The 20,220-nt window shown below is 40.5% G+C and overlaps 1 long non-coding RNA gene across 7 annotated transcripts in view; it reads left to right on the forward strand.

Annotated features, from left to right (window-relative positions):
* Positions 1-20,220, forward strand: part of LOC308198611 — a 219,763-nt gene that overhangs the window by 18,441 nt on the left and 181,102 nt on the right. For all 7 annotated transcript variants that reach the window (XR_013954052.1, XR_013954053.1, XR_013954054.1 and 4 more), the window contains exons 2-3: positions 6,340-6,462; positions 13,096-13,269. This is a non-coding gene — a long non-coding RNA (uncharacterized lncRNA). The remainder of the gene's footprint in view (positions 1-6,339; positions 6,463-13,095; positions 13,270-20,220) is intronic.

Below are 20,220 nucleotides of genomic sequence, written 5' to 3' on the forward strand. Positions count from 1 at the left end.
GGAACAAATACGGCTCTTTCCTTCTGTGATTCTCATTATTTAAGCTCATAGCTGCTCTAGAGGTGCTGTCTTAGTGCTTAGTAATAAAAGCATGATTAAATGTCATGTTTTTCTTCCACGGTTCTGCTGAATTTATATTTGATTCTTATTAAGGAAGAAGAGGTTCTGACCTGTTCTTGGAAAAAAGATACTCTGTTGTTAGGAGGTTGAAGTAAAGCTGAAAACTCCATCATGCCTAAACTTAGTGCAAAATTATTTTGGAACATAATTTAGCCTGATAAACTAGTAAAAATTGTGAAAATTGGTAAGCTGGTAGTGGCTTTCCTCTATGCCTATTCAGCTGCTAATATGAACACATTCTGTTACCCTTTAAATTCTTCTGGAAAATGTACTGAGAAAGTGAAGTGCCCATTTCTTTAGCTTACCAACTAATTGCCGTTTGCAATGAAGAATGCCTTCTTGTTGCCTGTCTCAATGCTGGAGATTGTGTGACCACATGGGCACATACCTGGGTTGTCAAAAGCCGTGGCTGCCAATAACACACAGCAAAGCCTTCTGGAGTGTAGCAAAGCAAAGAGCGGTGCATTTGAACTTGTTGATCCTAACCAGCTTTTGAATGTGAGCGAACCAAAACATTTACTGACAACTAGTTACTGTTATCTTATTTGCTCTATATAAACATGGTCTTCATAAAAACTGAAATCTGTTTAGGAATAACAATTTAAATGCTAAAGCCAAAATAGTACTTTTTTTTTTTCTGCACTGAAAGTACTTTTCAAAAAAATAGAATACCCTGGGAGGTGCTGATATACCAAAACTAAGGTTTCCATGTAAGCTGGGGAGGAAGGAGGTAATTTTAGCTTAGCTGTCACAGATTCCTTTCAGAAAAATTATGGGACTTCACTATAGTTTAAAATTAAGCATGTGTGCTCATCTGAGCTGGGATTTTGATAGTGTACAGCAGTGTGTCTTGTCAAATCCAAGCTAAATAATCTTGATGTATGGAGAAGCCTTATGTAATAAGGCTCCTACTGATCCTACTCTGCTAATGTCACCTGAATCTTTGCTATTGATTTTAGTTAGTCTGGCTTTACCACCATATGCTTTTATGTATTGGTTGCCTCTCTAAATCTCTCTAACAGGGTTTTTTTAATGACGAGAAAAAGGGTCTAGGGCAGGACTAGTAAGTAAATGGTGACTTCCTTAAGCTTCCAGAAAGCAAAAGCAAACATGGGCTCCTCTGGTGCAATTTTAAACCTCTAAACAAGCTGAGGAGCGTCCAGCTCTGTTAGCATACACTTACATGATGAGCACTACCAGATGGAGTTCACATGCCAGGACCTGGCTGGCAACTCGCTGCTCCTGGTCACAGAGCAGAGCCTGTACATCAGCAGGAGCAGCAGGGCCTCCCTACTACCTTTCCAAACTGTCCGTGTGCCTGGACAGTCTTCCTGGGGGAGCCATTGGCACCGCATGTAGACTACGTAAATGAACTGCAGCCAATCTCCTGCAGCTCCTCCCTGCATAAGTGGGTCACTTGGGGAACGACAGGTTGGGTAATTAGTGCCCTTCCAGATTCCGTCACTTATGGAGGCTGCACAGAGTGAAGGAAAGAAGTCCACTCTCTGAAATCCTGAAGTAGCTGTCTGTTCACTAATGGCCCATAGCTAAGACTGAAACAAACTGACTTGGAGATTTGTGCTTTCTGGTTAGGATCGAAGATCAATATGTTTCAAAGTCTCAGAAGAGTTGCTCAGTCAAACAGACCACAACTGTTTTGATCTTAATCACGTAAGAAGGCGAAGATGGGTCTTGGCATTTTTGTACCCTTGTTTACTCTAAATATTCCTAGCAGTGAGTCATTAGTTAGAGTGTCCACAAAAACATCAAACTGTAAGCTGAGAAAAAGAGGTATTTCCAGAAGTAAGTTTGGAACTTCACCTATGTAAATATTTCTTCCATAAAACAGATTATGTAAGGGTGGTAGTTTTCATTCAGTCAGGAGCATTGCTAGGGGAATACTATCCAGTGAAAACAACCAGTAAAACTGGCATTTGAAATACTAGGCACATGTAATGAACTCACTTGAGAACAATCTTGAGAACAAAAAGAATAGACAAATAGCCATAAAAAGAATGGTTCTGGCTAGTAAACAAACACGGAGATGTTATGTTCCTCCTGAGTAGATAAAAGCTAAAACTGTTTAGAAATGACTCACTGTGAACTATTAGACTAGTTCCCCATAGAAATAAGTGTTCTTGTGAAGTTTGCAGCCCATATTTGCAGAGAGATGTCATTTGGATAAAGTAGAAGAAAAAGAAAATTACTGGAAACATGAGCAAATGATAAACCTTTCTGAAACTTGCCTGTCTTTCCTTGCTAGTCATTTTCCTTCAGTTATAGAAATTTGTGATATTTCCAGAGTTACTATAGTGCAAGTAGGTGGCATGGGATGCAAGGGAAACAACTCTTTTCACAAGCTGGGGGCATTTTCCTAGCCCTCTGGATTGCCAGAAAACAAGGTGTTCATATCTATACCACCACACTGCTCTGCAGCTCCATTTTCACCTTCTCATGTAAAGATGATCCCACTTACAGGGAGATGTCTTCTAAGGAGTGGTTTCAAAGGAGAGGCAATGTAACACCACTCTATGTAATTTCCCACATAATTTTCACAGAGCTGCTTGGAGAGAAGTGGAAAAAGTGCATGTCTGAAGTAGCTCTGCTCCACTTGGTATGCTCTGAGTTTCTGTTGTGTCCCTTTCACAACTTAAAAACTCTCTGAAATAGGACAGTTTCTCTTTTATTTTGCAAATAAAAGGCGAGAAATCTCATGATGTGTAAGACCTGGGATACTGGAGAGACATCAGAACAACTGCTAAAAATCCTGGATGTTTCATGCCTATGTTAATTTTGTCAGCCTTGTTTGTGTTGTGGTAGCATGGAGATGTGCCATTGAAAGATGGCTGTGGCAGGAGGATGGTGCACATGAAATAAAATCCTTCTCAGCCTATATCCCAAGTAGGAGCTAGCTTTGATGACTCTGCTACAGTGCTCCTGCACAGAGGTTATTTATAGCAGTGTGTTGGTGATAGTCTCTTTGTTTCCTAGTAGATGCAAGTGACTTAGGACTTTACAAATAAATAAAGATAAAAACTGGAAAGATGTATTTCCTGTCTATCTGTTTTGGGGAATTTAGTATTGAATGACCTTCTGGTGCTGAGTCCAATTTACTTGTTCTCACAGGCATGACATGCAGTAATATATTCTCTATACTGAAAATACATCATGCATTTTCAGCCCAGCTCAGTTTTTCTCAGCATCTGTTGGGACAGTGTTTCAGAACCATACTTTTGTTTTGTTACAGATCTCTCCAGATTTCCTGGATAGATTTAGTTATGGTCGATTTATATTTTCATTCTGTGCCAACAGTATCCACCAGCTTAAAGCGTTTTCTCCCTGCATAATGCTTACATGAGGGCATTGAGTAGTGAACTGTAGGCAGCGATGACATTCCTATCTTTGGCTTCTCTGTTTGGGACACTAAAAAATGTGTTTGGTTGTGATAGAGCTGCCCAGCCCGGGTTCACCTTAAGAGACTTTGTGCCTTTTCCTGTTTGAGTTAATTCTTCATTGGTCCAGATGATCAGACCTATCCACAATATTCAACACAAGTTTTTTCTGGGTGTCTTTTTTAATGGTACCTGGTACAAGACTTCTCTGCAAGTGACTTGTAATGGGTTGCCTTTTAATAGAATAGAACGCAACAATGCAGTTGGAAGGGACCTTCAAATATCATCGAGTCCAGCTGCCTGACCACTTCAGGGCTAACCAAAAGTTAAAGCCTATTACTGAGGGCATTGTCCAAATGAGTCTTGAGCACTGACAAGCCTGGGGCATCAACCACCTCTCTGGGAAGCCTTTGACACGGTCTGACCACCCTCACAGTAAAGAAGTTTTTCCTAGTGTCCGGTCTGACCCTCCCCTGGCACAGCTTTGTCCTGTTCCCTCGCATCCGGTCATTGGTGACAGGGAGCAGAGACCGGCGCCTCCCTCTGCACTCCCCTCCTCAGAGAGCTGCAGGGAACAGGGAGGTCACCTCTTGGACCCTTTTCTTCAGACTGGGCAACCCTGAGGACACTTTTTCAGCCTCTCCTCACGGGATATGCCTGCCAGCCCTTGTGCCAGCTTTGTTGCCCTCATCTGGATGCTTTCAAGGACCTTAGCATCCCTTTTATATTGTGGAGACCAGAACTGCATACCAGGTGAGGTCACACCAGTGCAAAACATAGCAGGAGAATCACCTCTTTTGACTGTCTAGCTGTGCTGTGTTTAACACACCCTAAAATGCAGTTTGGCCTCTTGGCTGCCAGGGCATGCTGCTACCTCATGCTGAGCCTGCTGCCAACCAGCACCCCCAGGTCCCTTTCTACGGAGCTGCTCCCCAGCCACTTGCCTCCCAGTCTGTGCCTGTGTCTGGCATTGCTTCATCCCAGGTGTAGCACCTGGCATTTACCCTTGGTGAACTTCATGCCAGTGATTGCCCAGTGCTCCAGTCTATCTAGAGTCCTCAGAGGCTCTAGAGGCCTCTTGTCCCTCCACAGATTCAACAGCATCACATCTCCCAGTTTAGTATCATTGAACTTGCTGAGGAAGCATTCAACTCCTGCATCACTGATAAAAATGTTGATCTGGACTGGCCCCAGAATTGAGCCCTGAGGATTGCTGCCGGTGACCAGCTGACAGCCAGGTGTAGCCCCAGTCACTATGTCCCTTCAAGCCCTGCCACTGAGCCAGTTCATCACCCAGCGTAGCAGGGACCTGTTCATCTCACAGTTGGGCAATTTGTCCAGACGGATACTGTGAGGGATGGTATCAAAGGCCATAGCAAAATCCAGAAGGATTACATCCACTGCCTTCCCTTCATCTGCCAAGTGGGTGTCCTCATCAGAGGAGATGAATTTACTAAGACAGGACTTTCTCTTGATCAACCATGCTGACTATGCCTGATAATAGCTTTATTCTTTAGCTGCCTTTCAGTGGCACCCAGGATAATCTTCTCCGTAACTTTTCCAGGGGCTGAGATTACTCTAACAGGTCTATAGTTTCCTGGGTCTTCCCATGTACCCTTCTTGTAGATGGGTACAACAATGACAAGCTTCCAGTCAGCAGGGACCTCTCCAGACTCCCAAGACCTTTAAGTTGTTAAGGTGTAAATATGGTATTCTGGAACTGAAAAGACAAAAAATTAGTCAAGGTAAGGGGAAACACTCTGACTGGTACACAGTAATGTCCTTCCTTTCTGTTTGTCCTATAACTATAATAGTAAAACTTGAGTAAGAATAACAAATGCTGTATTTTTTTGATGATAGTACCTAAAGAATGGCTCCTTGTAGATACAAATCTGAACAGTTTTGCATACTCTGAGGCTACTATAACCATAATAGATACAAGCTGTTAAATTTTTGCTGACTCATGCCTTATAACCATTAATTCACTTGTTTTGATTGTAAAACAGAGCATATATACCTTACATTAATAACAAATATTTCTTAGCTCTTATGGAATTAGATCAGAAACTATATTTCTCTTTTATGTGAGATGTAAAGCCCAGAGAAATGGCTTGTATTTATAAGTGCTGGGACAGACACTGTTTTGTTCAGTAGCTGAAATTGAATCCTATATGCATTTATGGGTTTCATGTGGTTGCTTATGCCCATGTACGCTGAAAACCCTTATCCTTCTTTTCTGGATGAATACGCTCGGAGCTTGCAAGTGCTGTTCAGGTTTCAAGTATGCAGTCAATTGAGCTGTCCTTACCCTTTCCACCCTAACTCCTCATAGTGTGGTTATAGCACATCTGGAAACAACTGGGTATGAAAACAAGTATTTCTTTACAGATATTCTCTTAACAGCCCTTTCATTGGTCTTTTTTTTTTTTTTTTTTTGCAAACTACTCCTTTCCCCTCTAGTCTGTGGGAGATGGATGGTACTTTTTATCACCTTCTTTGGTGCATAGTTATACATTTTCCTCTTGGACTGCATCAGACTGCCAACGTAGCACTTTGGGTCTCTAGACTGCCAGCCATCGTGTGGTCTGCTGTACCAGGAGTGTGCTGCCAATGTGCAGCTCCTTGGACAAAGGGCAAGTCGCATTGCTGGTAGTACCTGGAAAACAACTGACTGAAACAACTGTGCTGGGAGACAAAGGTTACTGACCACAAGTAGCAGAGTTCCTGCTTCTATATTTCTGTCATGTGGAGTCTGATAAAGTATGTGCCAGTGTTCCAAGAGCTGAACTTACTGATAACCTCTCATTATACTGCTCTTCTATAACAGAGAGAGAGGACAGAGCACAGGAGGCCCTGAGTAGTGAAATTTTTGCCAGGAAAATGGAGGTGGCTCATCAGCATGCTGTCCCACCAGGCATCCTAGGAGGAACCTTCCAGGACTGCTTCACAGGTGGGTTCTCAGACACCTATAAGCAGTGGGACCAGAGGAGTGGGAGTTTCAACACCGTACGTGATCTGCACCATATTGTTTATTGCTTTGACAGATAATTATGTCCAAAGGTGAGACGTCCTTGTGCTGACAGATGACTGATCAATTCTACAGGTATTTCAGAATTCTTTGAGGCGTGCTGGGCTGCCCAAGGATTTATACAGCATTTTACTTTCCTCCTTGCATCTTTCCTCCACAACTCCTCGTTAGTTTCTGTTTATCTTCTTTAATGCCCCCAGCTGTGCCCTTAGTGGGTTGTCCACACTAAAGCAGATTATGGAACTGAGGTCAGTAATGGAAGCTCTGTTTGTAAATCTTATCCTGCCATCACTTTTTCAGGGAGAAGAAATGTCATGTGTACTTTAGACTTTCTTGAAAGTTTTAATAAAGTAACTCTTTTGGCAATGATCTTGCTCTGATATGCTCCACTGTTTGTCTTATGGGCAGGCACCTGCAGTTCCAAGGCAGCTGAGTTCACAAACAAAAAAGGAAGAATATAAAAATGATACTGGGCCAGCTGTAAAGTTGCAATGCAGAAGTGAAGTGAGAGAAAATTGTTGCTTGCTTTTCCTTTCTTCAGAGAAGAAAGGTGATGAGCAGAATGTTTTTGCAGGCACTTGAGGGTCTGAAGGGTGGCTGTGGGGCCACCTTGGGGCTTAAGCACATCTCTGTCACCAAGAAAGGAAATAGAGCAGGAATGCATGATTCCATTGTTCCGAAAATGCTAAAGAAGAGTATAGATCCCAAGGTGCTTTCCAGCGATGCAAACACAGGAGAAACAGGAGGAGATGATGTAAGACAAGTTATTGCAACAAGAGGTGAAAAGATGAGTGACCTAGGATGCTGCTATGCAGGTTCTGCATGGACCCTAGTAACAGACCCTGCATTGAGTCTGGCACCTGTGCAGACACTTGCGTGCAGTGAGTCACCTAATAAGACAAAGTCTTGGCAACACAAGCTCCTCTGCTAATACTTGGTCAAACACACAGGATTGCAGAAGCCCCTTCTTCAACACTCTGCAGAGCACTTTTGGAACCTGCATGCTGTCCAGCAGCTGAAATTATGAGTGTTTCTCAGGAGACAGAAGGCTCAAAAGCTTTCAAAAGGGAGAACAGCTCTTGTGCTCCTGGTCCCCATGTGATCTCAGGATGCCTTGGCTCGCAGAAAGAAGTTGGGAGAGGCAGAGACCCCGTATTCATCTGCATGTACTTTGAAATTACATGCAAAACTTGGGAATTGTTTAATTGTACCTGATTTGCATTTTAATTTTATTTATTGCACTCTGTGTGACAATACACGATTCTCTGGCAGTTTAATAAGGATAAGCAGCCAGCTTAGCTTGCTACACATTCATTTTTCTTCCCGAAACATAACTGTGACTTTAACAAAGTTTTGTTTGGCATTTGCTCATTGTGTCTGTGTTTAGCATATATTGTTAGTTGTAAAGAAGTAAATTACCACTACTTTGCAAAAAGGTTTTATTAAAATATCAGAAAACTGTAAGCAGTCTATGTAAGTCAGTTAGATGGCACTCCAAGAACATAAACTAGCAGTCACTATTTCCAGTGAGATTTTATATGGTTAAGAAATCAGCCGACACCAATGTCATCCATAAAATTCTTTAGGTGCGGTATACCTTATAAAGATCAGTGGCTCCTTCATCACAGGGTAAGTAACTTAAAAAATCCCAAATAATACAGCAACCAATTTAAAGCGCTGTAACGTATTAGTGCAGTGCATTCCACAATAAAGCAGAAACTATACAGCAAAAAAAGTGCTTGCATTTGAGAGAAATCACCCATCAAATCACCACAGCTGCCCAGGATGTGAGCCCAGGAGACACTTCAAATTTTCATTTCCAGTGTTGAACCTGGGTTTGTGTAGCTGATAAGGGAGGACATTAAGATGGATGCTTTTGTCATTTACTCAAATTACCAAGGAAGTCCACAGGAGTTCAAAATACAGCTCATTTGTCTCTGTTGAGTGTTTTTCTCAGACTTCACATATATCACAAAGGGCACAGCAGCACATCACCGTAATTCTGACGTTTGTAATACTTGTATTAACTTTCAAAGGTAGTTCTAGAATAAGTGCTGATATTGCTAAGAGTGTAATTAAATGATCTGTAGGGCTCCAGATCACAGTGCTCCTTAAGCAGTGTTGGAAAGAACTGGAAGTGCTCCCCTAAAGCATGTTCATAACTAACTGCTTGGAGAAAGATGATAGCTATGTGTGGTGGTTTTACTCGGGTGGGCAGCTGAACTCCACCACAACCCCTCCTCAAAGAGGAACGGGGAGAAAATATGATGAAAAGGACTCAAGGGTTGAGATAAGAACAGGGAGATCACTCAACAATTACTGTGACGGGCAAAACAAACTCAGCAAAGGGAGATAGTAAGATTTATTGCCTATTACTAACAAGCTAGAGAAATGAGAAACAAAGGGGAAAAAAAACAAAAACGCCTTCCCCCCCCATCCGCCCTCTTCTACCTCCTCCTCCTGAGCAGCGCAGGGGAAGGGGGGAATGGGGGTTGTGGTCAGTCTATAGCACTTCATCTCCACCAGTTCTTCTCAATCACTCTTGTCCCCTGTGCTGTGGGGGACTGCTGTGGTTCTCTTCAAGAACTGCTCCAGATATGGGTCCATACCACGGGGTCCGTCCCTCAGGAGCAAACTGCTCCAGCCTGGGTCCCCCACAGGCAGCAGCTCCTGCCAGGTCACCTGTTCCTGCGTGGGCTCCTCTCCACAGGCTACAGGTGGGGCCTAGAATCTGCTCCCACGGGGGTCCTCCACAGGCAGCAGCCTCCTTCAGTGCAGGTCCACCTGCTCCACCGTGGCCTCCTCCACAGGCTGCAGCATGGAACCCTGCTCCACTTTGGTACTCCATGGGCTGCAGGGGGACAACCTGCTTCACCATGGTCCTCACCACAGGCCGCAGGGGACTTCTGCCGCAGGGTGCTCCAGCACCTGGAGCACCTCTCCCCCTCCTTCTTCACTGACCTTGGTGCCTGCAAGGCTGTTTCTCACTCCTCTCACTCTCCCAGCTGCTGTGTGGTGCAGCATTTTTTTTTCTTCCACCTGTCTTAAATATGCTCTCACAGAGGTGCTAACAACGTCACTTATTGGCTCAGCTCTGGTCAGCAGTGGGGCCCTTACCTAACATGGGGCAAAAATGTTTGAATAAAGAAAGACTACAGAATAGACAAGGAGTGCTGATATTGAATCCTATAAACTCTCTGCTTTCCAGATGGAAAGTTCAGTCTATCTGGAACCAGTTACTGTTATTTGAGAAGAAAATAAAGAATATTCACAATATATGGCTAACTTTTGAAAAAGGTGCTTATCTCATGTATATGTCTGTTGCATCTTATTCCTGAGCTAGTGAAACACCGTGCAGCCATATAGCAACCAATTCCTAGTCTTTCCTTTCCATCAGCAAAGTGAAATGCAAAACAATGAGATTTGAGCAGGATAAGTTGCCAGCATCTGGATGATAAATCCACTGAATGCCTTAGGGTTTGGATGATTTATTTTGTTTGTGTTATCCAATTTAAATGCCACTCTATTTCTTCTAAATGTTCTATGCTCCACATCTCCTCCATCTTGTTTAGGAAGATAAATAATCAGATTACATTAGTCAATTGTTTAGGAGATTAAAGCAAATCAAGTCAATCACTACATCAAGAATTTCAAGCCCGTGCTGAATTTCTCTTTTGTATGAAAAGAAACTTTACTTTCCTGTTTTAGAAGCATCTTCCTTGTCTGCTGAAGGTCTGATTTTCCAGGGCTTCTCATACTGCAATGCATAGACTTTGACCCTACCTAGCAGCACTCTGTAAGATTTTAATATAGCATTCTTTATGTATCTTAAACATGTAAGTATTTTTGAGCTGGTGCTTTGCTTAATAAAATCTTTGACATATTCCTGAATCAACAAGGTTAGAAATGGAGGCTTTTTGTTAAGTTCCTCTGTTAGTAGCCTAAGCCAGATACTTTTAAATAAAGATGGTTTCTAAAACACAGAATACGCACTTCACAAATTGCTCCTTCAATTTTAACTTGAAGGTGAGATTAGGAAACAAAAGAGATGTGTCTAAAATAAGAATTAAAAACAACTATTTTATTTTTATTGTGTTTGAATGTCTAGACTGTGATGGAGTATTATTTTCACCATAGCCTGAACATTCCCATAATACAGCTGCCCACTTCTGCGATTTTTCTCTGCAAGAAATGATTTCCTTGGATTGTTTCTCTGATACCTCTGTGACATTCATCTTTGATCTTCTATCTACAGATGTGTTTTTTTTCACATAAGTAACTTCCTAATCCTTTTAATCTTACTAAAGAGTGCTGCTGCTTAACACCCTGGGACAGCAATTTCCATATGAATTATAGATATCTTTCTAATGTATTTGTTGGAGAAAGAATAATATGCATTTATGAACTGTTAGTGGACTTCAGTATATAATACAGTTGAGTTTTTAGAGTTCAAAAGGCAGTAGCACTGTGTGGTTGAAGAAGGTGATCTCTGTATACAGGCTGTTAGCCTTCATGTACAGTGGTTTTTGTCTTGCTCTCTCTCCAGGGCTCTATCAGCCATCTTTACTTTGCTTTTAATCATAATTCATTATTATTGCAACATTCCCTACAGAGACAAATGTTAACTGGTGACAAGTCTGTTTCTGGCAGCAAACCAGCCTCTTGAGTTCTTTAATTTTTTCTGCTGCTGACATTCCACTCCGTCACATGTAGCTGCTTAGTCCTAATTACTCTGCCCTTAAATTGACTTAATCTTGTTCAGGAACATAGCTTGCTACTTTCTGAAGTAGAAATGAATAATTCTTTCTAACATGAGTATTGTTTTAACTCTTTCTTTTACTTTTTCTTGTGTTTCTAGTCTCACTAGTATTTTCTACTGCACAAGCCCTATGTGTTAAGAATTTTATGCAATTAAACCCTAAGCAGTTGGCTTTGGCCATTACTGTGCATGCTACAGTTTGCTAAGTTGAACTTCATTTACAAATTGACATAACTTCTGGCTGCAGTTTAACCTTACCAAATACAATGTGTTTATTATATTTTGCATCAGTATAATAATGTTGATAAACAATAGTGTTGGCTATTGGATCTGTTTTGATTGATCAGAAGCGTATTTATTACATATATATCATAAAACGTGTTGTGTAACTATACTATCTATTTGTGCTGGGTATTTAAATTGATTTCAACTTCTCAATGTTCTCTGCAAATGCAGAAATCTAGGTTTTCTACAACAGAAAAAGCTTCCTCTTGCACAAGAAAAGGACTCTGTCTGTTCTACCTAGGTTCCTTTCACTGTCACAGATCCTGGCATCTCCCTCCATTTTCTGCTTGCCTTTCTCCCTTATTAGTTCAATTTGGTGTGCTGCTTTGATCTGTCTCATGTTTTCTCCAGCTGCCATTGTAAGATGTCTCGTATGCCTAGGACATACTTGTGCAACTCATGTACAAATGTGTTCTTTTCACTGCGCTGCTTGGCATTAAACCATTTTGTAAGATCCCAGGGGCAGAGCTGTTACTTCTCTTTGCCCATATGCCACTAAACACATTGTGAGCACTCAGAGAATAAACATGCAGAGACCACCTCTGTTAATGCTAAATAAAGTTTCATAGCTAAACATTCATATGCCAGGAAACGTGAAATTTATAACCAAATTACTTTCTACCTTACCTTACTTATTCCTTCCATGGAACAGTGAAGTCAAAACCCTCTAGTTTAGCAAGTGCTCCGCCTGAGATAGTTTTATTTTGTGCGATTTACTTCTTTAAAAAAATGCAAATATAATGAGTTTTTGTCCAACAGAATCCTCAGATAAAATTTTCATTGGATGTTTCCTAACATTGGCATAGGTAGTGTAATCTCCAGCAAAGTCTGTTGACCTATGCAATAATGAGTTTATCTGTGTTACAAAATCCTATTGCAGGGTTTTCTTGGAACCAAGAATGTAGAGTTTTAGCTTAGCATTTTCATTTTGGAGAATAAATATTGCTTTTGTAACTTTAGTGGTCTGAGAGTGCATGGCCCTGCTTGTTGCTGTTACAGTAAAACATACTCCTAAAGACTTAACAGGCACCAGTCAGCCAAGAGCCAAGTAATGTCTTCACTAAAGTTTTGTACAACTCCCACTGGTTGGGAATTTTAAGCAGTGGAGGAGCTTGCAGCAGCAAGGCACTGCAAAGTGTTCTATCTTGTTGCAGTGGGCTTCAACCTTCGTGTGCTGTGGACCCACTGCTGTAAGACGTTCCTTCTCAGGGTAGAGCCGTCCCACCGGTTCTGTGAAGGACTATTTTCATCAGTAAAGGCCTTCAGAAAGGCATGATTTTTCTTCTCACGTTCATGGCTTTGTTATTCCAGGCTTTTATAAGGAGCACTCATTGCAGCAGGGCATATTCACCCTGTAAATGTCTGGATTGAGAGCTACCAAACAAAAGCAAGTACACAGTAAGCCTTAATAATGCAAGTATGTTAAACAAAGTGAGTTTGGTTGGATGAAAATCATTCTTGAACTAAATTCATTCCCAAACAGTAACTTCTTGCATCTTTGCTTGTCCCAGGTGCGCCCAGTGGAAATAGATTGGGACATTATCACTGCAAATGATGCAAGTCTGAAGTTCGTCTGGTTGGTTAACAGTGCGGGATGATAACTTCTGGCAGTTTCTCACCATGTTTCTCCAAGCACAGAGGATTTGAACTGTGATAAACGCTGGGAAACATCAGACAGCTGTCAGGTATGTTGACAGTGGGAAATTGGGAAGGAGGGACTGTATGTGTTATGCACTGAAACTGAATTTGTTCACACGATGTTTTGCTCCATCTGTAATTAAAACTGGGCTCAACCCAGAAGCTCTTTTTTTGCTCAGCTCTCACTTTCCATTTACTTTCTGCCTGGCAAAGAGGAGTTGGTGGTCCCCACACAGCCTCCCCTCCCTGCATCCAGAGCCCCTCTGGTTATGCCAAAATGATATGCCATTCACACTGAACTTGGCAGTATTTCATTATTCCTTCTTCCTTACATTTTTATCAGCAGTGACACTGGTGCCAAGCCTTGTGCACCTCTGGATAACATTTATGCAAATTATCGACTAAGCTATTTTGTACATTTGCTAATAATTTGCATACAACTGTACAATTTAGCTTAATATGTGCACACTGAGCACTGGGGAAAGGCTCAGAAGCGAGGAGCCAGATGTCTATTGCAGTCTGCCCACAGTAACCTTTTCCCAGCTCTCACTTTCTCCGCAAAACGGGAAGCAATACAAATTGCCTTTCTCCAAAGGAAAGGCTATGAAGCTTGGCTGTGCAGTGAGCACAGCAGAGATGCAGAGGTGTTTTCAGCAGTAGGCGGGAAAGGGAATATCAAAATATGTGGTCATTGCTACAATCCTGCTTGCCTTTCTTTTGCTCTTTAAGTCAGCCATGCATGTGAGAGTTCATTAAACATGTACTCTCCTTGCTCTTTCTCTCTTTTGCCCTCAATTTCTATCCTGACCTCTCTGCTTACCTATTTGTGTCCCTCAAATACAGGAAGGTGCACAGCAAATGTTGATCTTGAACTTTAAGGTAGCCTCCTTTTGATGTAGTAGTAAATGAAGGAAAAAAAATCTCCCCAGTAATAAAATGAGATTTTGCTGTTTGGGTCCAAACATAATGGGAAAGTCATTGGAAGAATGAATTCTGTTTTAGAAGTAAACAGATTCCTATTGCAATATGCCAAAGACTGAATTTGGTTTAATAGTAAGAATAATATAAACGTTGTCAAAATTTAGGATTGTGATCATTTGAAAAATAATGCTGTTTTTAATCAGATGAAAAAAAACTATTTATTTTATTGCTGTCATCACCTTAGTACTATTTTGTTTTTGTTCAGTGCCAGCAACCCAAATAAATCCATACTGTGCTCTTTTGTTTAATAGTGGCAGTGGTGGGTTATATAAACATGAAAATTGACGGTCTTCTGTTGCTTTGCTGTGTTCTTGCCTGTGCCAGTGGTACAGCTGGTGGAAGTGTTTGTTAGAACTGAGTTATTTGTTTTTAATGAGAAAGAATTGCTTACTTAGGTCTTCTTCTGCCTTTTTTTTTTTTTTTAAGTATACCAATAAAAAGCACAGGGGAAATTCTTTCTGTCTGTGTGTACACTTATGTATGCGTTTAGAAAATCACCTGCAAATGAAATAAACCTAGAATCTTGTCATCTTAGTGGAGTTTCTAAACTCACCAAGGAAGGGAACAGCAAACTTTCCAAATGTTTGAAATAAAATTGATATAATTTTGCTGCTTGCTCAGTTACTTAGGACTTGGTTTCCAGCCTACAAATATTCATAGCTACCTTTAGAAAAATGAACATTTCTAGAAAGTGTCTGAACAAATAATTTGTTGTGATTATTTGCATAAGTAATTTGATGAGCTAAGTGGATAAAGTGGTAAGAGTAGGAACATGCTTTTCCATATAACACGTTAGGTATGATTATGATTCAGGACATTTTTCTTTCATGAGCACAATAATAACATATACAGGTGTTCCAAATAATCCTCATAAAAGTTAAGTAATGTTTAAAACAAAGATGTCCCATGAAAATATGAAATATGATTTGCTATGGAAGGTGTGCAATTTAAAGTAAACCTAAAGAATTTATAATTCTTTGTGAAACTTGTTTGTCCAGAGTGGTGAAATGCTTCATTGGCACTAAACATTTCTGGTTTGATTGGGATTTGTGTTTGCTTTTTTTATCAATACAGCTGTAGGTTTTTTCCCCTAATAAAATATACATGCATTTAATTCTGAAAAAAAAAAAAATCTTCAGAGACAGACATTATCCTGCTAAAAATTATCTTTAAGGAACAATTTTAGAATAGAAAGGAAATCTGTGTATTATGGAATTCCCTTTGGAAAACCTAGTCTGTTTTATATTGACTTTGATACAGAGGCTAAACTACATTTAAATATTTTACAGCAATACTGCCTTTAAATGGGTTATAAATAATTCACTCGATAGCTGAACAGATGTCTCTGTGGAGTGCAAATTATCTATATCTTAATGAGTCGATTTAATAGAGTAAAACAAACTTCCAAGCTTTCAGTTATTGGAAAACAGATGACAGGAAGTCTGACATTCTGCTCTGTATAGGAGAAGAAACAGAAAAACTAGAAATAAAAGCAATTGGGAGTGCCAAGACAATTTTTTTTTTTTGAGCAGTCACATTGTGCAGTATCATGGCCTGTAACATTTTATTCCCACTTTTATGTTCAGAAGAAGCCTTGATTTTTATTTTCCTGCACCAGTCTTTACACAGAAGAAAGACAAGGATTTGCATTAAACAAAACTGAAAAATTCTAAACCCCTATTTAAAATTTATGTTGGTTTTGAAAATTCAACATCATTAAAATTCTTCAGGACCAACTAAATGATATTCTCCTGCTGAAGAGGAGACATGATGGAGCAGTAGAAGCATCTCTGTTCTCTGCTACTGGGACATTTGCAAATGCTTCCCCCAGCCATTCAGTGTCCTTGTGCATTGCTGTTGGGCAGCACTGCTCAGAAAACTAGGGAAGATCCTGGAAAAAAAACAGCAATGGAATCTTGCACTGAAAAATATTTCCACACAGTTTTTTTTTCACCTTAATTGAAAACCTTGGCTTCAAATCTTAAAAATTCTTAGGCTGTAAAAACTATGTAGGAAATAATAATCCATATTCTCAGATTCTAGAAATGAATCTAGCTACAATGACTCACAGAAAAAAAAAACAAAACAAAACCAACCCCACTGCCAAAACTGAGATCGTCACTCCAGACTCCATATCCTGCCTTCATCCATGTAACACTTACAGGACATAAAATTACCAGAAAAAGGAGAAGGAAAAAAAAAACAACTTTAAAACATAGTGAAAGCTTTGGCCTTCTCACTAGAAACATACCAACCATAAAGAGACAGTGAGTTTGATGTGGTGGTGCTACTAAAAATCAGAAATTACACAGAAATACTTTTCAGTGCTTGGCTGGGATTCAGAAAAAGAACAACTGTAGTTATTGCTGTTTTCCAATTTTATTCCTGTTCTAGTTGTAATGTTAAATCCTTTCTTGTGGATGAAGATTGTAGATCTGTACACACATGTATAAAGTATCACTTCTGATGACTGAGTCTTCTTCCTGATATTTATAAAATTATTGAAACTGTTTCTACTAGAAAATGGTAATGTTACAAAAATCTTATTACATCTTTTTACAAAATCTTAAGGTGTGTGTGCAACATATATTATCAAACAGTATAAGTAATATAGCATTTCTGTGAACTTTTCAAACGTTTTCCCAACTAGAACAAAACACAGGTTTCAAAATGTAATTCCAAACAGAAATACAGATTTTAATCAAGATCTAGTGCCTACCAGCTGCCTGTGTATTTCTGAGCAGCATCTCTGAGCAGACATCCAATAAACCCCCAAGACTCAGATAGACAACAGTGGACCTTGGAGAGGATGAAAGACTACAGCATAATTCAGTAAATGGAGTTAGGAGCTTCTCACAGCTTTGGCAGCAGTGTTGTTAATTCTCATAACCTTTGGCCTTGCTGAAGAACCCTGCTTCTGGAAGCACATGAGTAGAAAGAGTGTCTTTCAAACTTTCATACTTATGAAAGAAATTTGACAATAGCAAACCTTAAAAACTGAGATATCTAAAGGCAAAGAAAAATATCTAGAATTTATTTATTTATTTAAAGGCTCCTGATTTTTTAATACCTGAGTGGGGGATAATATGGATAATTACTTTCAATGTGGCCTTCGTGAACACTAAGGTAACTTAAAAAGTACCTTTGTTCTGTTTCCTGGTAAGATGAACCTCTGAGGGGAAGCAGCAGAAAGTCTGTCTTCAGAACGATAAATGGGAAAGGTGCAAGTTCGTAAAAAGTCCTGCAATAAAACCATATCTGGAGTGCGAAAGGCAAGTGCCTCCAGGAGCCTGAAACTTTGCAAGATCCCTCAGGCGTCCTAGCTCAGCTCTGCACCCAAGACAAACTGCAAGGAAAGAAGAGTTCTTGTAATGAAGACCTGTATCACCAGTAAGACCCATTCACAAAGCATAGCTTCAGAGGAACAGTAAAATCACAAATGCTTGCTGACTTTTTATTTTTCTCTCTTTTTTTTATGTTTAAACTCTATCATTTGTTAAATTGTGATGAAATCTTAATTCGGTCAAGTGGAAATTCATCACTAACCTGCATCTCCAGACCTGCTATACTCACCGAGTCTACTGATACTTTAATGCTGTGACCCTGCTCCTGTTGTGTCAGCCACCAGAACCCATAGTAAATGGCTATCTTCACAGCACAGCAGTATTAAAATGCAATGGGAAGCATATTAGAAAACTTTTGGGAGCAAACCCAACCACCTACACAGAGCAGATAATCTTCTTTATTATCAGATCTCTGGCAGCCCATCCCAGAATGCTACATCCCAGCTCCTGGGTTCATTTTCAGAATTGCTGCATGCAATACAGGGAATTTTAAAACATACTCAATTTGTTTCCCTGTTTTCTCTGCGTGCACCAGACATAACATGAGCAAGCTGTACTCGACTACAAGCTCTGTAGGCTGTTCTCCAAGTTGTGACAGGTAGTCACGGACACTGACCCAGGTGTCTCACAAGCACGGTGCAGTGGAGTGTGGCAGAACATGCTCTGTGCCTGTCCTGGCTGGCCCAGACTTGCAAGTCACTTCTCCTAAGCAGCCTGTGATGTTCCTCATAATGTGCACTTGCTCGGCTTGGCAGTGTATTGCAAATGCTGTAGTTAGGTCTCCTGCTTGCAAGGCAATTCCTTCAATGTTTTGCACAGGCATTTGTGGCTGCCAGAACCAGCCCAAGATTGCTGCAGAGAGAATTTAGACCCATCTTTGTGCACATCCAAGTGCACATTCAAAAATGTTCTCCATTAGAGGCATTTGAATTCAATGTGGGTAGAGGCAGCGTTGAATTTTGCAGGCAACTTCTGCTGGTGCCTTCTTCTGCATTTGACAACTTTTTGGTTCTGAATGGATCTGCTGTACAGTTCTATATATCAGCACCATTCCCAAATGTAATATTGTATTATATTGTATACAATATTCTCATATTTCTGAAGCTTTTTTCTTGTACCTGTGAAGAAAAGATAAAACTTTAAGAAACATAGATCTCATATCTTTTGTCATCTAAATTCATGATTTGTGTACTCCTTCAACAAGGGCATTACCTTTAAGGTAGCGTAACACATAAGGTATTATTACATGAGAAATGTGAACCGATATTAGCTGTGGCTGGGTTACTGAAGGAACGAGTAAAGGTAACTCTGTTATGTCACTTCCACAAACAGCATAATTGGTGGAAAGATTTGTCAGCTTTTCCTCTTAATAGTTTCTAAATTAAGCATTTTTCATTTTAACAGAGCCACTTCTGTTTCTTTTGAATGTATTTCAAGAAATGATTTGTAGCCACAAATCAGGCTGGGGGGAAAGTGCTGTTAATAGTTGCAATAAGATTAGTGTAGGTTTTCATGAAAATCGAAGCAACATACGAGTAGGACTCCCTCTACCCTTTCCCCCAGCCCAGTCGTGCCACCACTCCCCCTTGGTGGCAAGATCATTAGAGGAAGTCTGTGGTGGGCGATGAGGCTGCAGTGTCATCAGCATGCTGAAAGCTCAGCTCTCTTTTTCACTGAAACAAGCATCAACAGCATTACAGCTTTCTCATCGCCTAGTTGACAAGCTGGCTGATGAAACAACGTGCCGTGGTTCTCAGAGAACTGCCTTCAAATCAACCTGGGTGAGACAAGGGGCAGCCCTTTTAGCACAAGCATCCGGAACAGAGGTTTGGGCTGGTGTTGGCAGCAGTTACTGAGACAGTCCTTTTGCTCTTGTCAAATTATTTTGCAGCCTGAGTCCCTGGTTCCCAGATACCAGACAGGTCTTGTTATCATCTGGGGCAAACCTGGAAGTCAAGCTTTTCTCTCTCCTGTGGTGTTTGTCATCTGTGCTGTATATGTCTCCAGCCAGTTTACTCTAGTGGGTGAGGAATGGCATTTAGATTACCATTTAAACACCAGAATAAATTATTGAACTCATTTGGCAACAATACAGGTTCAACCTTTGAACAGACAAAAGTCTATTCACATATCTTTCGGTGAGTTACATTGTTGTGGAGACTTTCTGTGAGGATGTCTTACAGTAAACAACAATACTGAGACATCCTCGGTAAAGGAGAGGTAGGATGGGGAGGATGATTTTGCAGTTGTCTTAGTCATAGCTTTGAGAACTGAGAAAATGACAATCAAGAACTAATGGTTTGTCAGCTTTGACTGTCAGGGATACAGCCCAAATCCTGATTGTTTTCGTGGAGTAGTCCAGCTGAAGTTGATAGCGAAATTAACTGTGTCCAGTAAGCAGGATTTATTCCTTTGCAATATAAGGTGAGAATAGCTGGCAGAAATCTGTGAGATAATTGGCACACGACTAAAATACACTGGATGATTATCCCTGCTGAGTTCTTCCCAAAGTAATTACCAAACTAATATAAATATGTAGCAATATCAGTGCTATCACAGACAGTTCATCATGAATTTTGCATTTATTTATTTTTAGTATTCCTCAATTCCTAAGTATAGGCTATTCATAATGAGATGGTCATTACATAAACAGAGTAAGACAAGGTTCCTGCA

Source organism: Anser brachyrhynchus, assembly GCF_964034855.1.
Source record: "Anser brachyrhynchus genome assembly, chromosome: 1".
NCBI lineage: Eukaryota > Metazoa > Chordata > Aves > Anseriformes > Anatidae > Anser > Anser brachyrhynchus.